Source organism: Bos indicus, chromosome 14 (genome assembly GCF_029378745.1).
Source record: "Bos indicus isolate NIAB-ARS_2022 breed Sahiwal x Tharparkar chromosome 14, NIAB-ARS_B.indTharparkar_mat_pri_1.0, whole genome shotgun sequence".
NCBI lineage: Eukaryota > Metazoa > Chordata > Mammalia > Artiodactyla > Bovidae > Bos > Bos indicus.
Genome location: NC_091773.1, coordinates 46,506,478 through 46,528,592, shown reverse-complemented (window position 1 = coordinate 46,528,592; position 22,115 = coordinate 46,506,478). Strand labels below are relative to the sequence as shown.

Sequence of the window (22,115 nt, the reverse complement as noted above, 5' to 3'; positions counted from 1 at the left end):
CAGTTAAATAAACAGGTTCATTTTTCTTCCAAAAAGTGCATTTTTAATTTTATTTTGAAAAATAACAAATGATTTTGACAATATCCAGAATTCCTATGAGGCAATAAACTGTCTTTCAAGATAGTATGCCAGGAATGTCAAGGGTTGTGCAGTATTAGAAAAAGGTCACCCATGAGTGGTGAGCTTCCAGCTTCAAGCTTTCTCAAGTCATCTGCGACTACAGCAAGGCTCTGCACAATCTCGCCCAGCTCAGATGCTTCCCTATTGAGAATTCAGCTGAGATTGCCCTGGACGAAATCCCATCACAAACTTTTAGAGCAAAAATAACGAATCCTTATTCATTACTTTTACTTACTATTCAAGACCCTGTCCGGGAGACCCTTACAGGCAGGATTAACTTGCTGTATTTAATCTTTGTAGCCCCAGCTCACGGTATGGCATTATGAAGCTGCTTTACAGAATGAATGGACAAAGCAAAACAAATCACAAAATTGAGCAGAATTCAGCAGAAGACTTAGGTCTTTATTATTCTGAAAAGCAATAAAACCAGAATTAACATAAAGACTAGCAATAAATAGCAAACAAAGTGATAATAAATTTCCTTCACAATTTAAAAAAAACAACACAGTCACCTTTCTAGCTAGTATCTCTATTAGGTCCATATCTCAGAAACTATTCCTTACATTTTTATTAAGAATTCAGCACTGTCATATTAGCCACCATTAAAATCTGTACCTGTAAAACAAAGGTGTCCAGGCCTGATTACAAGTGTCAGCCTTGCAAAAATATAAATTCTTCCTATGTTAGTCCACAGACTCAACATAATCCTACTCAAAATCCAAGACTTTAGACCAAAAACAAAAAATCTGTACCTATAGCATATAATCTGATTTCATTTGTGTTTCTTTAAAAATCAGAAATGGGCAAGAACTTAAATGCTTCTATGATAAATTGAGTGTTCATTCTATGCACTGCTGGCAACATGTTTATAGATTACTTTTAACATTTATTATATTTTGCGTTTGTTTATAGTTTTATCAACAAAGGATGCCTCCCTAGACATGATGATTTTGTCTTGCCCATTTTATATAACAAAATTTGTGACATATTTTAAGTCCTTTGACTCTACAAGTTACCCTTTGAACCCTTTCTGGTCTTACTGTTTGTCTATTGAAAGGTGAAGGGCATTTAATTACATTTTTAATTTTTAAGTTTTCATAATAAGCCTTCTGAGGTCAGGAGCATTTTGGGGAAAAAAAAAAAAACCTCAGCCCCAAAGATCATTATGAAAGGCATTTTACATACTAAACATGTAAGTCATTTTTTCTAAAAATGAAGGGTGAATAAGAAAGTAAACTGAACAAACAGTGACCTCTGATTACAATACACATCATCACATCAAGCCATGTTGGAAAAATTTAAATCACTCTTATTCGTAAATAGGAAATGCTAAGGGATGGATGTGTTCAGTTGTCTGTTTTTTTAATTAATAATCGGAAACCAAGCACGATACATCTCCCACGATACATCTCCCACGATACATCTCCAGAAAAAAACAACTTAAGAGTTAAGTGAGGGACACAACGAAACATAGATTAGATGTTCAGAACACAAAGAATAGTCCAAATGGATTCAGCTCAGTGTTAAGAGCCTACTACATGCAAAAATTTGCTGCCAAAACAAGAGTTAAGATCTTAAATTCCATGAAGAGAATTTTTAGTTTGCTAAAAGCACGTGCACTTACTGATTCATATTTTTGCTCCAAAAGTTGTCAGATGCTATAAAAATGTTACTTAAAAACTTGTCCCTCATAGTCAAGACTTTTCACAAGTAAAATGAAGACACCATTAGGTGTCTTGAAGAATCAGGGGAGTATTCAAGTCATTCCAAAAAACCCACTTTCATCAAATCCAGTTTTGCATAGGAAAAATAATTTTATGGGTATTAAAAGCAACATCCTGAAAACCTAGGGAAATCTGACCTCTCCATTGTAAAAAAACAGAAATGAAAAACTATAATCCAAAGAAACTGAGCAAATGAAAGATACCAATTTTTCCATCATTGTCTACAAGTCTGATGCTAATTTCTCTCTGTGCCTTAAGAGTATTAATTCCTTGAATACAACTTTTTTTGGTAAAGCACAGAATTTCTTTTGATGTTCAAGATGCAGAAAGTTCAAAGGTTAGCCTGCCACTCAACATTATGACTCGTCAAAAATCTGAACAGGAAACCCATTTCTGAACTTTGCCATACAAGGGACTGCCATCCCAAGGCTGGTCATTGTTCGGCCCTCTGGTGTTTTTGTACTTTACTTAAGGATTTATTCAGAAGGGCAACAATCACCAAGGAGAAACATTCTTTCGGGTACAAAGAATCATGGCTATTTCTTCTAACACGTTCTCCCCACTCACTAATTACTTTCTCAACATTCTGGAAGGCCAAAAGGGTCTAGTCGAGTTGAATAGCCCTGGGATTTAGCCTATGTTATATTCTCTCTTGTACTTTACACCCTACAAAAATTAAAAAAGCAAAACAAAGCATGAGCCACACTGGGCGTGGTGGGGGGAAGACGGACACACGGGCACAACAAGGTTTACATGGAAATAAAAAATTCCTTCAGTAGACAGGAAGACGAGAAACGGCTAATTATATAAAAAGTTTCGTTTACAAAAGGTTACCAGGGCCTATAAACCCAGGGACGCCAGGTTTGGACATAAAGTGATTCATTCGTTTAGTCAATGAACATTTATTGCTGCCTTCAGGCACCCTGTTCCAGTACTGAGTAAAAAGCAGTCTGTCCCCAAAGAGCTGGAAGCTTCATAGGAAAAAAGAGACCAAGAAACAGATGATTTTAATATAACTATAATACTGCACCAGAAGGGCTAGGAGAAGCAGCAAAAGTTGGGTGCTATGGAAAGCCCCCAAAGAGAGGGGCCTCTAACCAGGATGGTTCAACAAAGGAAGACAAGATGGACTTTCTCAGGGGTAATGTGATAGCTGAGGTTTTTTTTTTTTCCCAACACTTTACTTAATTTTTGTAATATTATTTATTTGGCTACCTAAGGTCTTAGTTACAGCATGTGGGATCTTTCTTGGTGGTGCACAGACTCTCTAGTTGTGGTTTATGGGTTTAGTTGCCCTGCTGCAAGTGGGATCTTAGTTCCCTGACCAGGAATTGAAGCTTGTGTCCCCTACATCGCAAAGTTGGATTATTAACCACTGGATCAACAGGGAAGTCCCTATAGCTGAGTCTTAAAACAAATAAAGGTGAGCAAAAAATTAGGCTGGGATGAGGCAAGTGGCAGATGCTATAGCAGGCCATGGAAACAGCAAATGCTGTGATCTGTACTGAAAACAGGAATTACCAGTGTCTCCTCCAAACAGACCTCAGACCGTCACCAAAGCAATGCAAAAAACTGTATGGAGACATCTCCACTGGTTCAGATCATCTGTGCTTCTGAGTTACTCAACTGATAAATGTCACTCGCCTGTCAATAGCATTTATCAATGAGAACTTCAGGCCATCCCAAAATCTGATCAAATAGCTGTTTCTCTGCAGTCTATGTCATACTTTTTTTTAAGGTACTCAGACTTCTATTATCTTCACTCCCCTTTTTAGATTCAACATATCAAGTCTGTAAGTTAAAAGAGGAATTAAAAAATAATAATAATAATTGCCTTTTCTTTTACCTCACCAGAAATTGGATCTGGCCATCAGCAAAACACACTGAAGTTCCTTGAAGAGGGCCTGATGCATACTGAAACGTTTGTCTTTAAGGGAGATTGGTTTTAATCAAATACTTGACTTAAAAAAAAAAAAAATCACTTGCTGTTTAAATGGTGTTCTGCGGGCCTCGGGCATAATCAAAAAGAATGAATTTTCCTCTGAAGGTAGTTCTTTTAAAACTCAGACAATGATAATACCTTCAAAAGCACAGGGATTTCTGCCACCAAAAGAACCTGAGCAATGGAAAACTATGTTCTTAAATATATAAAAAGCATCCCTCATATGTAATAATAGGGGCTGGAAAAGATGTTGGGGCCAAATGGAGAAGTTCATACAATCCCCAGGAAAATGAGGCAGAATTCATAAGGGTACATCCTCCTTTACAAAACGTAGAACCACCTCATACTATGAGTGCCACCAGAGTCCAATGGGAAGCCATAGATTTGGATTCTTATCTCGCTCTTCTACTAATTAATGCTTCATCTCTAGGTCTTAGCTTCCTCAGTCTTATCCTTCAATAGGTAGATGAAACCACAAGTCCTTTTTATTTTGGTCCTAAAATTAAATTGATAATGAGTAGTTACTATTCAGCGGGCACTTATCCTGTGTCAGGAACTATATTAAATGCTTTCGATTCTGTATCTCTAATCTCACAAAGCAACTATAATAAGACATATACTAGTATCCTGTTTTACCAATGAGGAAATAGGGTAGGGGATGGAGGTGGGGTAGGAGATGGGATAATCTTAGTTAAGTAAAACGAAAAAAAAAAAAGATGCCAAATCAAAATCTCTACCACACCATTTGATACCAAACATGTTTAAACCCAAGCCTTAATTAAAGTTCTAAGTGATACACGTAATCAGATTCCAGCTGATTTTTAAAACACATTTTACTAAAAAAAGAAACATTTGAGCAGTTTTTTTTACAGAAGATTGACAAATACAATTCAGTATTCTTTTGGAGTAAAAGGTTCTAACCCCAAATGTCCTACCTAACTCACTTGGTTTTATCTCCTGGCAGATGTCTTCTATACAAGTATCTGCTTATACAGCCAGGTGTGCTTGGGAGGGCAAATCTAGATGGTCACCAAGGATGCCCTGCTTTCATCCCTGGGCTACAGATGAGAAGAGGTATTCAATAGGCTTCCCTTCCATAAAATGTTTTCATCAATCAGCCCCCAAAGCAGGCAGTGAGGGATTGGGCATCTCAGTGACTGTGGCTCTTTCCTGGCAGTCTTTGCGCTCCTGAGTCCCAGGAGGAGAAAGACTTGGAACGGGGCTTATAAAGAAATCGCAACTGTCATGTAATGAATTGATACAGACGTGCTTTTAATAGCCCCATTTAATTGTACAGTCGTATTTTCTGCACAAGCCCTCCCACCACTAATGTATTAACAATCGCTTACTCTGTCCCTGGGGGAATCCAACTGTTCCATTTTCTCCTCTTTCAGCCCAACCCCTGCGCTACTTGCCTTCCTCTTCACACTGTCACAAAAGCTGAGAACAAAACAAAACCCTGTGGGATTTTAGCCAGGTATTACTTAGGTGTATTAAATGATGGCATTTAATTTCTGGGGAGAGGAGGTAGTTCTTGAAAAGAGGAGTGTGATTAACAGCATAAAAGTGATAGAGGGATACCATCGTAATCCTGGAGACAAGAAACGTTCACTTTCAGTTACTGTTATTTTTACTTTCTCAGGCTTTATTTCTATTAATTTCATTTTAAAATTTTATTTTTTAATTAAAGTATAGTTGATTTACAGTGTTTTGCCAATCTCTGCTGCACACTAAAGTGACTCAGTTATACACATACAGACATTTTTCCCCTATTTAATTTTCAGTTATTTCAAAACTATAACATCATCAAGTCCATTACAGAGGGCTAAGTCTGACCTCAGATTAAAGCAAGTGGATGGTGTTTCTCACCCTAAGAGACAAACATAACAGCCCCCAAATAGCAAAATGTATTAAAAATAGTGGATGTCTTAATGGAATCCTGTTGTGTCCAGGAGTGTGTTTATTTCTAAGCTGTCACACCATGCACCATAACACAATGCAAAAGGGATAATCTCATGTGATAAAGTCTCCCCATTGTCCTAAGAAGCATTGTTCTTCACACCTGGCGGGAAAAGATGCGCTTCTAAAACTGGAGGCCATGAGATAATATCTGAAGATTACAACTGGAAATCTTGTGACTTTATTATTTGAAAAATTCTCCATTTTTCCCTCAGTAAAGAGCTATCTATTCTTTCTCAATCATACCAATGTGGATAAAACTTTGTAGAAATAAAACCATTATAAAGTCATAGTAAGATTGAGTATGCTAAAACAGAGATTTTATCAGATGCCTATGGTTTCTTTTAGCAAGAAAAGGATGGGCTCATTTTTTAAAATGTGGGTATCAATATTCTCTTCAACCAAAAAGTTCCAACTTAACAGATAATGCAACCAAAACACCACTTGGGTCTAAATGTAATTACAGTATTACATAGTGAGTTGAGTATGCAATAAAAGTTCTGAAAATCCAACTTTAAGTAACTTTCTCACAAGTTGCCCCTATTCACAGCACCAATGACATGTTGACTGGTTCTCCCAACTTCATTTTGTAATCTCCCTAGCACATTCGAAAGTTCTTCTAAAACTAAAAACAGAGAAGAAAGAATTAAGTTGGTGGTGAGGAAAAGAAGTCTGAAATCTCTGAACAGTGAGACTCGCACGAATGATTAAACTTCTCTTCCAATCAGTTTTTGAATCTGTTACCAGGATATGCAATAGAATACAGTGCTGACGGTTCGAGAAAGTTGTGTACTTCCTAGAGCTGACTGGCAAGACCAATCAGGAGTAGACCTGGTAGAGTTTGAGCGATGGAGAGACTGACGTTCCCCTTTATATTAAGCATATTCTAACTGGATAAAATTCCTACTCAGGACAAAACAATGCCTTTAGCTAAACTCTGAGTCATCTAAGAACCAAATTTGAAATCTAAAGACTTTTGAATGAGCCTGGCACACAAAAAGCACTTAATAAGTACATATTCAAAGCATGAAAGAATAAATATACAGAACAGTCCTCTCCACAATTACAGAATTTTTTTTATGGAGAACACTGCACTATCTTCTTCTTATGTGGTCAATCACCCAACGGTCACCATAAGTATTTAATGATCCTGGTTGTCAATGCCAGTCTAGCCCTAATCCATATTCCAAAAAACAAAGAATTCAAGAACTTAAATCCCAGAGTTATGAGACAGATCCTCTGCCAATGCCCTAGTTGTTATTACCTCAACACCTCTCTTCCTCACCTAAAAGAGATTCATTAGTTCCTATAAAGTCTCTGTCACCCTGGTGTTCTCACTGCCCAGCACATAGGAAGCCCAACAGAGGTTTTCTAAACTCAGGAATCGAGCACTAGTTTTTGTTCAATGGGTCTCAATAAGAGTAAAAGAGGTGCAGGTCTGTATGGAATCTAGAAAGATGGTACAGATGAGCCTGCTTGCAGGGCAGAAACAGAGGCACAGACATAGAGAACGAACACACGGACATAGAGAGGGGAGGAGCAGGTGAGATGGGAGCAGGTGAGATGCACTGAAGATTAGAATCGACATATATACACTACCATGTATAAAATACACAGCTGGTGGGAAGCTGCTGTCTAGCACAGGGAGCTCAGCTCAGTGCGGTGATGACCTATGGGGGTGGTATAGGGAGGAGGCAGGGGTGGATGGCAGGGCGGGAGTGGGAGGGAGGGGGTATATGTATGCATACATACAGCTGATTCACTTTGTTGTATAGCAAAAACTAACACAACACTGTAAAGCAATTACATGCCAAAAAAAAGAAAAGCATAAAGGAGAACACTATCATTCCAGCCTGCTTAAGTCTTGGCTAATGCCTTATCTCTGACCTAATAACCCCAGTAAATTGGACCTGGCAGAACATACCTGTCAGTTTGGCGGGGGGGCGGGGGGGGGAATCAAAGAAATGTACAAATGACTGGTTTTATAACCCAAGCTTTCCCAGACAAGCTCAATGGGGAAGACTCCAAATCCCTGCCTGGGAACCTTGATGAGAACCTAGACCAAGGAAATTATAGGGTTTAGAGAGTAAAGATTCTAACTCTACTGAGCTAAAATAAACAGGTCTTATTCTGTTTATGGTATGGTCTGAAGTGACCATGTTCCAGATGCTACCTGACCCACTGTAAGCCCTCTCATCAGAGTTACTACAAAGCAGTCTGTCCTACCTGCTACAGTCTGAATGTTTGTGTTCCCCAAAATCCACATACTGAAACCTAACCACTAAGGGGGTAGAATTAGGAGGTGGGACCTTTGGGGAGGGGAATCAGTTATTAGGTCAGGAGGGTGGGGCTCTCATGAGAAGGATTAGTGCCCTTATAAAAGAGACACCAGACAGATCCCTCATTCCCCCTCCAACATGTGAGGACATAGCAAGAAGGGGTCAGTTTGCCCCATAGAAGAGGGCTTTCACCAGAACCTAATCATGTTTATACCCTAATCCCAGATTTCCACCGCCACAACTATGAGAAATAAATGTATGGTGCTTGTAAGCTACCCAGACTGTAGAATTTTGTTAAAGCAGCTTGACCAGATTAAGACACTACCTCTGTACTTGCTACACGGCATCTTCCTCAGGCTTGGCTGTGTGCACATCCATCTTCCTGACCCAACTATAGGCTCAAAGACTGTGGGCATCAGATCTTTGTTCAGCAGTTCTACAAACAAGCAGTAAACTAAACTGGGCATGTTACAGAATTCAGCCACTGTCAAGGTTGCCTGATGGAGCATCAGGGTCACTGGTGAAACCTTCAAGACAGAGACACCCAGAACCCCACTCCTTGAGATGCTGAGTCCTTGCATAGCAATGTTTTAAAATAGTCCCTGGATGACTCTGAAAGCATAATCCAGGCTGAGATCCAAGGCGTGGTGTTAGTTAAGCATTTTCCAGGTACCTGAGCCCAATCTGAGCTAGGGTCAAACACTAACCCTATCTTATTCTTTGAGTGATTCTGGGCAAGTCATTTGACAAGTCTAAGCCTCACCATCCTGTAAAATAGAGACTGACCAATACATACCAAGTGAAACCTTTTCAAGGATAAGTGTGAGTTAAGCATAGTTCCCTCCTGATGATACACTCTTGGTGTTTAATCCAGGTCAGGTATTTGGGCTGGGAGTCCAAAGCACAGGGCTTTCTACAATCCATATTGCACCACAATAGATGTAAAGTGAAAGAGGAGAGTGAAAAAGTTGGCTTAAAGCTCAACATTCAGAAAATGAAGATCATGGCATCTGGTCCCATCACTTCATGGCAAATAGATGGGGAAATAGTGGAAACAGTGTCAGACTTTATTTTTCTGGGCTCCAAAATCACTGCAGATGGTGACTGCAGCCATGAAATTAAAAGATGCTTACTCCTTGGAAGGAAAGTTATGACCAACCTAGATAGCATATTCAAAAGCAGAGACATTACTTTGCCAACAAAGTTTGGTCTAGTCAAGGCTATGGTTTTCCCATGAGTCATGTATGGATGTGAGAGTTGGACTGTGAAGAAAGCTGAGCACCAAAGAACTGATGCTTTTGAACTGTGGTGTTGGAGAAGAGTCTTGAAAGCCCCTTGGACTGCAAGGAGATCCAACCAGTCCATTCTAAAGGAGATCAGTCCTGGGATTTCTTTGGAAGGAATGATGCTTTTAAAGCTGAAACTCCAGGACTTTGGCCACCTCATGTGAAGAGTTGCCTCATTGGAAAAGACTCTGATGCTGGAAGGGATTGGGGGCAGGAGGAGAAGGGGACGACAGAGGTTGAGATGGCTGGATGGCATCACCAACTTGATGGACGTGAGTTTGAGTGAACTCCGAGAGTTGGTGATGGACAGGGAGGCCTGGCGTGCTGCGATTCATGGGGTTGCAAAGAGTCAGACACGACTGAGCAACTGAAGTGAACTGAACTGAGGATGAGACTTTATTGCTAACAAAGTGCGGATGTTTTAATCACCAGGTATTAGGTATCACCCACTAGCACTTCTCATGCAAATATCTTGTAACAAATTGGTGAAGGGTTAAGAGAAAATGGTTTTGAAAGAGGTGAGTAATGTTCAACTTACATCTTCAAGTTAACAAAACAATACTTGGAGGTCAAGATTATACAGTATGGAGACAAGGATGCCGAGGCTGTTAAAATAATACATAAGCTTCCTTGGTGACGTTGCTTCTCCAAAGGGAACAATGGGAGGAAGGGTGAAGAAAAAGCATAACACCTTCAGAATTTGGATATTATTGTGTGTCCCCATTTTGTTATTAAAGTCATACACCATACCTTAACTCTGACACTATGACAGGCTATACTTTGAACATCCAACAGAAGCTTCATTAAAAAGTCCAGGTTTCCTTTAGATGGGGTTTTTCTCTCTTCTCACTTTCTCTTGCTTTCTTCCTTCCTTCTTCCCTCCCTCCCTCTTCCTCCCTTCCTTCCTTCCTTTCTCTTAGTATTCTTAGTAGAGAACATATTACATTCGCGGCCTAGTGAAAGACAACACCATTTCTACAATAGAAATCAGTGGGGAAAAATAATTTGCTTAATAGACATTCATTTACCGCAAACTTTAATGGAAGGCATCTATTATATAATTGGGAACTAAAAGCCACATTCTCACATATAGTTACCCATTCTATGTTATTCGTGTGTGTATGTGACTTCACTTATACAAAAAGTGGTGTTTTTACTTAGATAAAATGGAGTTTTTCCACTGCAGAGCATTTAAAAATAAAATGCTTATCTGTCCTGCATTTTCGCCACCAACGAATTCTGTCACTGTGTATTCCCCCGATAATCTATTTTAAAGGGACATTTCAAGCAGCAGAAAAATAAAGAATAATATCCCTTAGATGAATCTGACTTGTAAATAAGGAAAGCTATTAAGTGCTTAGTGTTTTGGGTCTATCGTAAACACTATAAATAATCTCAGACTATACAGCTCACTTGACTTTACCCAGGGAGACTTCCCTGTTTTGGTAAGGAACAGCACCATATTGGGCCAATTTTCTGGAACCCAACCTTTATCCCTTTAAGAATAAAACAAAATAAAAGGTGGGAGGGATGAGGCTGTCAATCAACTAAAATAAAGAGTGTAAGAATGCCAGCAGTGCTTGTGTAATGCTATGTCTTGCTCATTAAATGGCTAGTTATGGTTGTCAACTACCTAAAATTTTGTGAACGCACAGAACCAGGTTTTTTCACACCGTCAGTATTTTTATGGGATTGGAAGTCTCTTTGGATAAACCATTTTAAGACCCAGAGTACAAAAATAATCCATCCTGAAAATGCCTTCTATTCTGAGTTCCTGGCATAAAGCTATTGTGTCCAGTGATTTCATATTATGGCCTTCCACACATAAAGGAAATGCTCTGAATCCTAAGGACTAATTATATATCCCCAGACTTCCTCTTTCCACAGAGCTTTTTAATTGGGTACTTTAAGTTGCCAAGTATGTTCAAAAATGGTATTTCAAGTAAGCACGCAAAGTAACTGCCGATCTAGAAGTGGACTATCCAACCCCCCCACTTTGGATAAGGAACTAATGCTCTTATTTAAAGCTATTTGTTTTCCAATAGATGACAACAGAGAAACCAAGTATTAACCTTATTGAATTCATCTGCACTCACAATAATATGAATGTTTTAGTATAATTTCAATGCCAAAAGATAAGGTGAGAAAGGGTTAGAAGTCTAAAATTAGACATCATTACTCAAACTGGACGTAAGTATATGTACTATATAATAGATATATGTACTTTATTACTTCCTGTAAGAAATTAGTTTAATAATAGACAGAATGGGGTAACTATTTAGGGGCTTACCTTTGTGGTAGACTCAGTTATTTTTGAAGCCTCCTTTCTCCGATAAAACCCTGGGCTTTGATTCAAGAGAAAGGGGTCGATATCACATACAAGGCTCTGCAACATCACACAACCACATAAAACTGTCACCGTGAAATACTGCACTGCATGATTTTGTTACTGCTTCTTTTATTCTTGCAGCAATGGACACACAACCTCAGAGGATGAATTCACCACTTCAGGCTCGCACCCAGCACTGGATACGAACAATAAAAATGGTCTTGGGAACAGGAGCCCCCAGGGATGTAGGCACTACCATCCAATATGACAACAGATCCACCTCTGAATTAATAATTTTTATACTTTCCACAATCTGAGGAGTTTTTTTTCTTCCCTCAGACAGGAGTACTCCTCCATTTCCCAAAAGAAGCCCAACCCCAAAATTAAATCCAATGCTACTAACCAGTGAGCAAATTTCCATCATCAGATATTCATATACTAAAGCTAATACCTTAGCTTCAGATTATAACTATGGTTTTCAAAACAATTATCAGGCATTGGCAGGAATCTTTAACCAAGGATCAGAACATCTGAAAATCCTATCAAAATGTATGCAAAAGTTTGATGTGTGCTTTTTTGAAAAGAAGGTTTTAAAATATACAGAGTGGTTTGTGACCCACCCCTCCAGAAAATCAACACCTGATATAAAATTGTTTCTTTAATTACGGGGAAAAATCATAAATGGAGCTATCCCAATTGAACAGAATATTGAACAGGAAGTAAATATTTCCCCCTTTTTAGCCTAACATGTTTACCTAGAGAGAATGTGATGACAAATCTTTGTCATTTACGCCATAATAGGGAAAAAAAAAGGCTGGATTCATGCATGTAATTGGGAAATTTTTGTTGTTATTATTGTTATGTACTAATGTACAAAAGGGATTCTTTATAGTATGAGCAGAATTTTAAATGCTGGTAGAAACAAGCCCATTCTCAGGCTTATAAAACAAGCCTTTACAGATAATTATGTTTTATTACTCTTCATTTTATGGGGATTGTGTTATACAAAACAAATACCAGATGCCTATTTGTTTTATTCATTTCGGGGAGAAAAAAAAATCTTACAAGTACCTCTGCGAATAGAACTGCTTTTAATTAAACACAATGCACAAGGAGCACATAAAAATTAATACTGTTTGAAGCCAGCAGGTAGAAAGTAAATGTATCACAAAGTAACTGCAGAAGACCCGGCTCCCCTCTCCTAGATGAGCTGAGAAAGAAAACACTCCCAGGCTTATTACTCGGGAGCTGAAATCAGCAAGCGATACTATAACAAGGTCATTCATATGCTTGTTTGGGGTAAATTAAGGCCAATATTCATGGAAACATAAAACCTGGAGGTGAGGGGGGTGGGGAGGGTAGTCTTAATGGCACCTGTATTAAACCATACCCCACATTACTCTCCTCCTTGAAATCAGGCAGGTCTGCTCTGACCCATTTGGGTAAAGCTGTTGAGATGGAATGAAACAGGTTCATTTCTGCTCCATCAGAAAAATGCAAAGTGATTTTTGGCACGGTTCTGACTTAGTCTGCAAACACCACAGAAGGACATGTCAAACCCTGGCTGCTATCTGATTAATACAGTCATGCTTAAGGGAGGGAAAAAGTAAGGGGGAGACAGAGAAAAGAACAGCCACACTAAAATTTGACAGTTTCTTCCTGACCCCGAAGACATAAATCATATCTGTTCAACTGTCAGTTCTAATCAGAAAGTGAAAACTCAGCATGCAGCATTTTAGTCCCACAATGAGAAACACTTGACTTTTTTTTTTCCATTTGCTTTTGCTTTGTTTGCTTTTGATCAAATCAGAGTAAGACCCACTCCCTACCCTAGTCTCAGACTTTTGATATCATCTAACCAGTTATGATTTGTGCTCACTTGTGCCGAGAGAGAAAATAAACAGACACTTTGAAAGTACTATGTGAAGTAGTGCTAAAAAGCTTTTCCAAATTACATTTATTTAAGAGGCCACACCCCAAATTTCACTGTCTGCAATTCTGAATCTCAGAGAAGTCTCAATTTCTGTGAAAACATTTCTTTATTCCTGTACATAGACTTACGTTTTTTCAGTTAACAGACTTTGGTCCTTTAGTTAAATCGACACACTAAACTGTGCATTATTTTTGTATTTTAAAAAGCAATTAAAATCCTAAGGCTTTTTAACCTTTAAAATAGATCTTTAACCAGGCATAGGCAATTGAAAAAAAATACACCACTTAAACTACTAGTTATCCCCGCCCCCTCCCCCCAAAAAAACACTCATTTTGCTAGAAGTATACTTAGTGTACCGCTTTTTCTTGGACCAAGAATGGAGGCTAAATATACAGGAAGACAGACTACGATCAGGATTCAAATGCCACACTTGATACCCTGCTGTAACCTAATCAAAGAATTATTTTCACAATAGAATACCATATAGCTATTAAAACGAGGGAGAGATTTGTATGTACTGACATGGAACAGTGCTTGATGTATAATTCAGCGATTAAAAAAAAATTACAAAGGAGGAGATTGTGTGTGTGTGTCTGTGTAAAATAATCCTATTTTCAAGAAAATAAATAATATGCTATGTGCCTTGAAAACAGGATAGATACACTCAACAGTTCAAGATGATATATGGGTGCATTACAGGTAAGTTTCACTTTCTGTAGCATCTGAACTTTGAACAGTGCTCAAATATTAGTTCTGCAATCTGCAATCATAATTAAAAAAACTTTCTTTTCTCAAACACTCACTGGATTGTGGTTTACGCTATAGCTTTGGGTGGCTCTATCTTAAAAGTTAAATGTAAACTCCAGCTTCTGAGATAAGAACCCTTAAGAGTTAGAACAGCTTGATTTGAATGGCAATAAGAGGGGTGACGTAGGATAAGGGAATTAGGGAACAGGAAGAGAGAGAGAAAGAGAGAGCGTGTGTGTGTGTGTGTGTGTGTGTATGCATGTGCACACAACCCTCACAGGAGGGAGGGAGGGTTACTAAAAAAAGACGAACTAAAGAACTAAAAAGCAGCAGCAGAGAGTAGGGTGGGTGACTCAGACGAGAGGGAGGGTTTTCGTGAACAGCCACAAAGAAATGCCTCTGACAGTCCCTGGTTAACAGCCAGAGAGGACCCAGGAAAAAAGAGGTGTGTAAAACCCATCCCTGTCAAAAGGCGGTGGGAGATAACAGGAGCTGCTCTTCAGAGAAGTGAGTGGCAATGGAAGGCCTGGAAGAAAAGAATGAAGTAGCCTAGAGACGAACCCTGGAAGCTGAAAGCCCGCTGGCAGGAAACAGCCCCGGGTGCATGAGGCCACAGAACTGCATCCCTGGGTCTTCCGTGTACAGTCTCTGAGGATGGGATTAGAGTTCAGAAAGGCTGAGGGCACCAAGAGTTGTTGGCTCAGCACGGTAGGCGGTGCCCCATTCATTAGCAGACAGTGGGGATGGAGATTCTGGTCCCAGCAGCAAGGCTGGTCCCTTCCTGGGAGGGGGCAACAGAAACACCAAAGGAGTGAGCAGAGGCTTCTTCTCCTGTGGAGCTGTCGGGAAAGTCCACCACACTTCCCTACAAGGAATTCTCTCTCTCGGCCTGCCCTCCAGGAGGAAGTGAACTTTGAAGCAATAGAAACTGTACCTGGCCAAGAACCGAGGCCTTAGACAACACAGTGCAGCTCAAGGGCCATAAAGCAGGCTTTGCAGGATATTACGGAATTACGACTGGGAACCTACCCATAGCTAAAATGACAGTCAGAGATACAAGTTATTTCAAAGCTGCAAATCATCATCTGATTTTGGTGAATCTCTAACTTCACAGGGCTTCCCTTGTGGCTCACCTGGTAAAGAATCCACCTGCAATGAAGGAGACCCAGTTCAATCCCTGGGTCAGGAAGATCCCCTGGTGAAAGGAATGGCTACCCACTCCAGTATTCTTGCCTGGAGAATTCCATGGACAGAGGAATCTGGCAGGCTGCAGTCCACGGGGTCACCAAGAGTTGGACACAGCTGAGCAACTAACACTATACTTAACCTAATGTTGGGGGGGCAAAGAAGGGGGGATTCTTCTAAACCTACTTTTTCTATTCAATATCCCCTTTGGGTTGCTTATTCCAAACAAAATGAAAAAATTCTATTAAGTTCCAAAAGTCTTTCTTTCCACATTTATAGGTCACCATGGCCAAAGATACTCATTGGACAAATATTTCTAGAGGAGCTACTATATGCTCAGCACTGTGTTAATACCAGGAAAACAGATGAAAAACAAATACACAAGTCTAAAGATGAAACTTATGATTTAAGTCTTACTTAAGTCCAAGTAGAATACAAAGTATGAAACCTCCAAAAAACTTTGTGATCAAAAGATGTCTGGAGGCAAATAGTAGAGAGAGAGCCTATTACGGTTACTCTTCCACCATGAAATGAGGTGCTATGTACTTGGATCCCAGTAAATTTTTTGGCTCCCTTGGTCTGTATTTGAAAAAGATAGATACTAAAGAAAAATTAAACTAAAAAACAATATTTTTTTAAAAAACAAAAAATTCCAGTATATACACCATAGTCTTACCTTCATCTGTTTGGGTTCTGGAATTTCTAGAGCAAAGAAAGGACTTCAATGGGCTAATCAAATGCAGTAAGATTTAACTAAGTACCTAGCAAGTCAGCTACTGAAGTGGGGGGTGAACTTTGGGGGTACAAAGGAAAAGGAACCAGCTTTACCCAAGTATACACCTAGAGAGACAAAACAGGTATCTACGGAGACAAAACCTAAATAATTACAATGCACAGTAGAATGATGTAAGGTTTAAAACTGCCCCAATCTAAATTCCAGAACTTCCCCAGGCCCTGAATGACAGGACATAAGGAGGTCCCCCAAAGCTTGCTGACCTCTAACAGAGGGGTGAGGAAGCTTCAGAGAGTCCGTGCACACGTGATGGAAACAGGCCCTTAGGTTACCACCTCAGCTGCTGTGTGCGGACAGAGCAATGCTTAATCCAGGCTTCTGCTGATGAGCTTGGTGATAACCAGGGAATGCCCTGGGCCTGTTGATTTATGCTCCACTATCTGAAAAATCACTCGGCCACTTTTCTACCCCCTCAAGGGGAATTCAAATGACAGGTTTCAAATGACAGGTTTTACACCAGTCCTGAACCAAGGAGCAGACTGAGAAAGCTGCTGTACCTGGGAATTCCAAAGCAAGTATCTTAGATGTTAAAAGACATGTCAAAAAGCCAATTAGTTCACCTCATCTAATTAAATCAGCTAACTGGAAATACAAAATGATCCTTTTATCTCTACTACTACCTAAATCTGCAAGTCAGCTTACTGGGAGAAAGAAAAGCAGTTTTTATTTTGTGGGGAAGAGATGAGCGCACTGTGGGACAAGGAAAGGGGGACAAAAAAAAAAGTTCCTGATTCTTGGTAGAAAACAATATGCAACACCGACCCAATAATATTCCCAGAAAAAAAAATGATTTTGAATATTTCCTCCACATATAAACACAAGATTAGAGTCGCTATTATGAATAAAATACACATCTGCTTATTCTCTGCAGCCAAGCAGTATTATGTTTGAGATGACGGCGGAAGGTCCCACTTACATTTAATGAACTGTCCCTAGAGTCTCTTTTGCAAAAGCTGATGTTAAAGAACACGCTATAGGATTCCGTGATTTACAACAAGGATACGATCCTGTTCTTTTGGGGGCGGGAGGATGTAATAAAGTGCCAAGGGATAAGGTGTGGCCCGTGTGGTACATGTTAATCACACAGTCAGGCCCGCTTCAGTATGGAATAAAGTAGGAATCAGATCACATCTGGATTTGGTGGCAGAAATGGTTATTTCAGAACAGCTCCTACCACATGTTTGTTCATAATTGCAGCTGTGTCTCTTGAGAGAAAGAATGAAAATATAAATTACGATGTGTCTGAACCCTCCCAGATCTTCAGAACACAGGCTAAAATTTCCTCCCCAACGTTCACCCTGACTGCAATTACAAGTTTATCATCAAGGGTAGGTACAGCGCTGCTTTAACTTAGCACGCAGAAAGGGTCCAGGGGTCTGGTTCCTGCTGCAGCTGATAATGCCTTCCTAAAGAAAAGCCATCAATTGTTAACTATCATGCAAATGTGGGAAAGTAGAAAGTTATTCACTGTTATCACTTCCTGATTTGCTAAGTACCCCATCGTGAGGGGACTGCGCCTCCATCTACTTGAATTGAGAGAAAAGAAAAAAGAAAAACAAATAGTATTATCTTCTCTGTCTCAAGCAGGTTTGGCTCAGAAGGTCATTTCAGGTGATGCCACCGGCACGTCTGCCAGTGTTTTACTGCTTTTTCAAAAAGCAGGAACAATGGATGGAAGCGGGGGTGGGCGAGGATGGATACGTGCATGTGTATGACTGGATCATTTTGCTGAGCACTTGAAACTATCAGAACGTTGTTAATCGGCTATACTCCAAGAAGAAATAAAAAGTTTAAATAAGGAAAAAAAGAGGCAGGAACAAGAAGATTCATGTCATCGCTCAGCTTCACAGAATGGGTGGGAAGCATGATGTGTACGTTTGCAAAAGAAAAAAAAATTCTAAGACATTAAGTCATATTAGTGATCTGCATCCTTGGTGAAACAACTTCTGGGAAATGAAAATCTGTTGTATTTTGGCAACAGTTACAACAGGTGGTTGGAATTCTGGGCACTTGCCAAACCACCTAGAACTTCTATATGACTAGCAAGCTACTGTATCACACTGCAGGTTACAGTTAGACTGAGCTATAAACAGAGCCAATGGAAGAAATGAAAGGGATGATAAATAGACACAAGGGGTAAATCGGAAACTGTACAAGACAAACGTGATTCAATGGCACAGGAAGATTAACGACAGTAACAATGGTTACTGATCGCTTACTGTGTAAGCACTGTTCTAAGCATCTTATGTGTAATATTCACTCAGTCCTCACAGTCACAACCCTATGAAGTAGGAGTTAGTATCATCCGCATGTTATAAGTGAAGAAATGGGAGGAAAGAAGACACCCAGGGTTTCATGGCTGGTGGCAGAACCACCATTCAAGCCCCTGGCTTCCAGAGCCCAAGTGCATGACCTCCATGCCACACGGTCACACTCCTGGAAGTCAAGAGGCAGGTGCTCCATTCCCTGTTCTGTCATAACCAGCCACATGACCTTGGGCAAGTTGCCCAACTTCCCTGGATCTCTACTTCCTTATCTATATAATACAAGAGTTACATCAGATCTTTAAGATGACGCCAATGAACTTATTTCTCCTCCTTCCAGATAAAACTGACACCGCGATAGCATGACTGACACCAGGCTCCTCTCCTCAGATGAAGAGACAGATGCAAAGACACACAGATGTGTGTACAGACAGACCTGCCAGCTCCAATCAGGGGCGAACTCACAGGACTCTGTGCAAGAAAACCAGTAAAGGGAAACCTGAGGACCCAGCGAGGCCCAAAGTGTCACCAACACCCCTAGAATACCTACTTCATACTTGGAATTTAAGAGCACTTAATCTCTGAGCTTATTTTTATAAAAACTTTAGATTTATTTTGACAGTATCATTTACAGTAGCCAAGACACAGAAACAACCTAAGAACAGATAAAGGAAATGTGGTCCATATACACAATGGAATATTATTCAGCCTTAAGAAAGAGGGAGAGCTTGCCATCTGGGACAACACAGATCTTGAGGGTATTATGCCAGGTGAAATAAGTCAGAAAAAGACAAATACCATATGATAGTCATACCATATGAATACCACTTGTGAATAAAAAGGTGGTCAAAAAGTACAAACTTTCAGTTTTAAGATAAATGGTCCTGGGGATACAATGTATAGCATGGTATCTAGAGTTAACAACACTGTAACATATGTTTGAAAGCTCTTAAGAGAGTAAGTCTTAAAATTTCTCAGCACAAGAAAAAAAGTTGTAAAAATGTATGGTGATAGATGTTAACTAAACTTACTGTATAACCATTTCACAACATATACATATTGCTAACATATAGGAGGACTTCCCTGGTAGCTCAGACGGTAAAGAATCTGCCTGCAATGCAGGAAATTCAGGTTTGATCCCTGCACTGGGAAGATCCCCTGGAGAAGGGAACAGCTACCCACTTCAGTATTCTTGCCTGGAGAATTCCATGGACAGAGGAGCCTGGCACAGTACGTGTATATATATAATATTCTACAATATATCTATATAAATCTTCATTTGGCAAATCATTATGATGTACACCTAAAACTAACACAATGTTATATGTCAATTATATCTCAATTTTTCAGAAAGGTCTCTTTTGATATTTCATCCTTGTTATTCTCTTTTCAGGGAAGGCAATGGCACCCCACTCTAGTACTCTTGCCTGGAAAATCCCATGGATGGAGGAGCCTGGTAGTCTGCAGTCCATGGGGTCGCTACGAGTTGGATGCGACTGCATGACTTCACTTTCACTTTTCAATTTCATGCATTGGAGAAGGAAATGGCAACCCACTCCAGTGTTCTTGCCTGGAGAATCCCAGGGACGGGGGAGGCTGGTGGGCTGCCGTCTATGGGGTCGCACAGAGTTGGACACAACTGAAGTGACATAGCAGCAGCAGCAGCATTCTCTTTTACCCTACTTGGGTCACTTCTTAGAGGTGGCTAAGTCTAAAATAAGTGGAGGAAAATACTACTCCTTCTCTGAACTTTACTAAACATTTAGGTACTTAAATTTTATCTTCATATAGAATACTATTCAATTTTTTAAAAAACATGTAATATAGCTCTACAATCTAAATACAGAGCATATTATACATTTCCAGTCTCTGAATCAATAAAAGACTGACGACCCTACACTTACAGATTTGCAACATTACACTTGCAATGCTTAAAAACGCAGTTATCATAAAAGGTGTTGCTTAAAGGTAGCTTTTTTAATGCAGTGTGAATTTTAAAGGAGCATGTGGCATTTAAGAAATGATGTCTTCAAGAAAAATTTATTCTCTGTTGCTCAGTAAAGCTGAAGCATCTCGGTATTAGATCCGTTCTGATTAGATTTTCAGATTGCTTCAGATATACAGACCTAGAAATCATTTTGGAAAATGACCTTCCCAAGCTTTGTAAAAACATAAAATATAATTCATATTTAATCAAGTGTCATATGATGGCCACCAAACCAGAATCCTTATTTAAGACCTACTAAGAAGCCAAGTAAGTGTGATCCAGTGTCTTCTCTCTGATCTACACACCTTGAATACTTCTACGTAATATCCGAACAATTCCACAAGCTAACACAAACAAGTCAGCAGATTTTTACAGGCAGGAAATGGAGGCCAATGAGAGAAACAATGGAATACCTTCCCTCTGCTTTTTTTCCCCTTTGCTTTTTAATTAAATGATAAATCTCAATATGAATTCATTAGAAGCCTGATAGCTCAATTAAGCACCGTGTTACTATATACTCTGGGGCAACACTTCAATATCAGTTAACAGAGTTGGGATGTAACCTGAGCAGGAAATGAAAGCCAAAAGTTATATTCGACCTACCATTTGGGAGAAAAATTGCAATTAAGGGGGGACAGAAAGTCCCAATATCTACAGACTGTTAAAATTAAATGACAAAAACACCATAATGGTTTCTCCTGTAGCAATAAATTCCTTAGATTCACATTACATAGTAAAGCCTGTCAGTTCATTTTAATTTGGTTTCACCGATAGCTTATTCAACAGAACAAGAACAAAAAAGAAAAAGAAAGGAAACTACTGTGGAGGGGCAGAAAAAGGTTATTGGGAGAAATATCCCCTTTGGAAATAAAAAGAAACTGGGTGAATCAGTAAATGATGCACTTGGGGAGAGCACGGGGATTCCTGGGCTGTAAACCAAAGACAGGGACACTTACAGACCCATACATTGAATCGATAGTCAGCCGCATTTTGATTAAACACAGTAATCAAATAAATACATGTTAAAGAAATGTAATTAAATACATGTAAAATAAATGAATAAGTGTGATTTACCAAATTAATTTTTTAAATTTACAAATAAACGTAACTTGTTTAAATAAATGTAATTTCTCTTTTTCATTTACCCACCAAAAACTGAGTGCCCAGTGTGGGTGGGTCAGGCACAGTGCTAGGCTGTGAAGATACATCAGTGACTGGGCTCAGTGTCCCTTTACCAGCAGGGCCTTCCTGCCCCCACATTTACTGTAAATGCCCCACTCCCATTCTCACTGTGCATCCACATCACGTGGTGAGCGTTTCTAAACACCTGAACTTCATCCCCCAAGAGTCTGATTGGCCAGGACTAGGACCTGGGCCCCGTTTCCAGAAGTTCCCCAGGTTGAGAGCCAATATCTTCACCCCTTTCCATAGGTTGTTTTCTTCCCAGGATCCAAAGCTTTCTAACATAGGCCACAACAGACATGGTTATCAGTCTCCAATCGTTAGACTGGGGCCATCACAGGGCAGGAATGTGTGTCTGTTTGGGTCAGTGTTGAATCCCCAGTGC

General features: G+C 39.6%; 1 protein-coding gene and 1 long non-coding RNA gene across 2 annotated transcripts in view; both read right to left on the bottom strand.

The window, feature by feature from the left end:
• EXT1 (exostosin glycosyltransferase 1) overlaps positions 1-22,115 on the bottom strand; it is a 313,610-nt gene that overhangs the window by 278,722 nt on the left and 12,773 nt on the right. The gene's annotated exons all lie outside the window — the stretch shown is intronic.
• The window catches only part of LOC139186943 (uncharacterized), a 41,857-nt gene that overhangs the window by 14,194 nt on the left and 5,548 nt on the right, over positions 1-22,115 (bottom strand). Inside the window, exon 2 of the long non-coding RNA XR_011570631.1 lies at positions 1-22,115. This exon is cut by the window's left edge and continues 14,194 nt beyond it. This is a non-coding gene — a long non-coding RNA (uncharacterized lncRNA).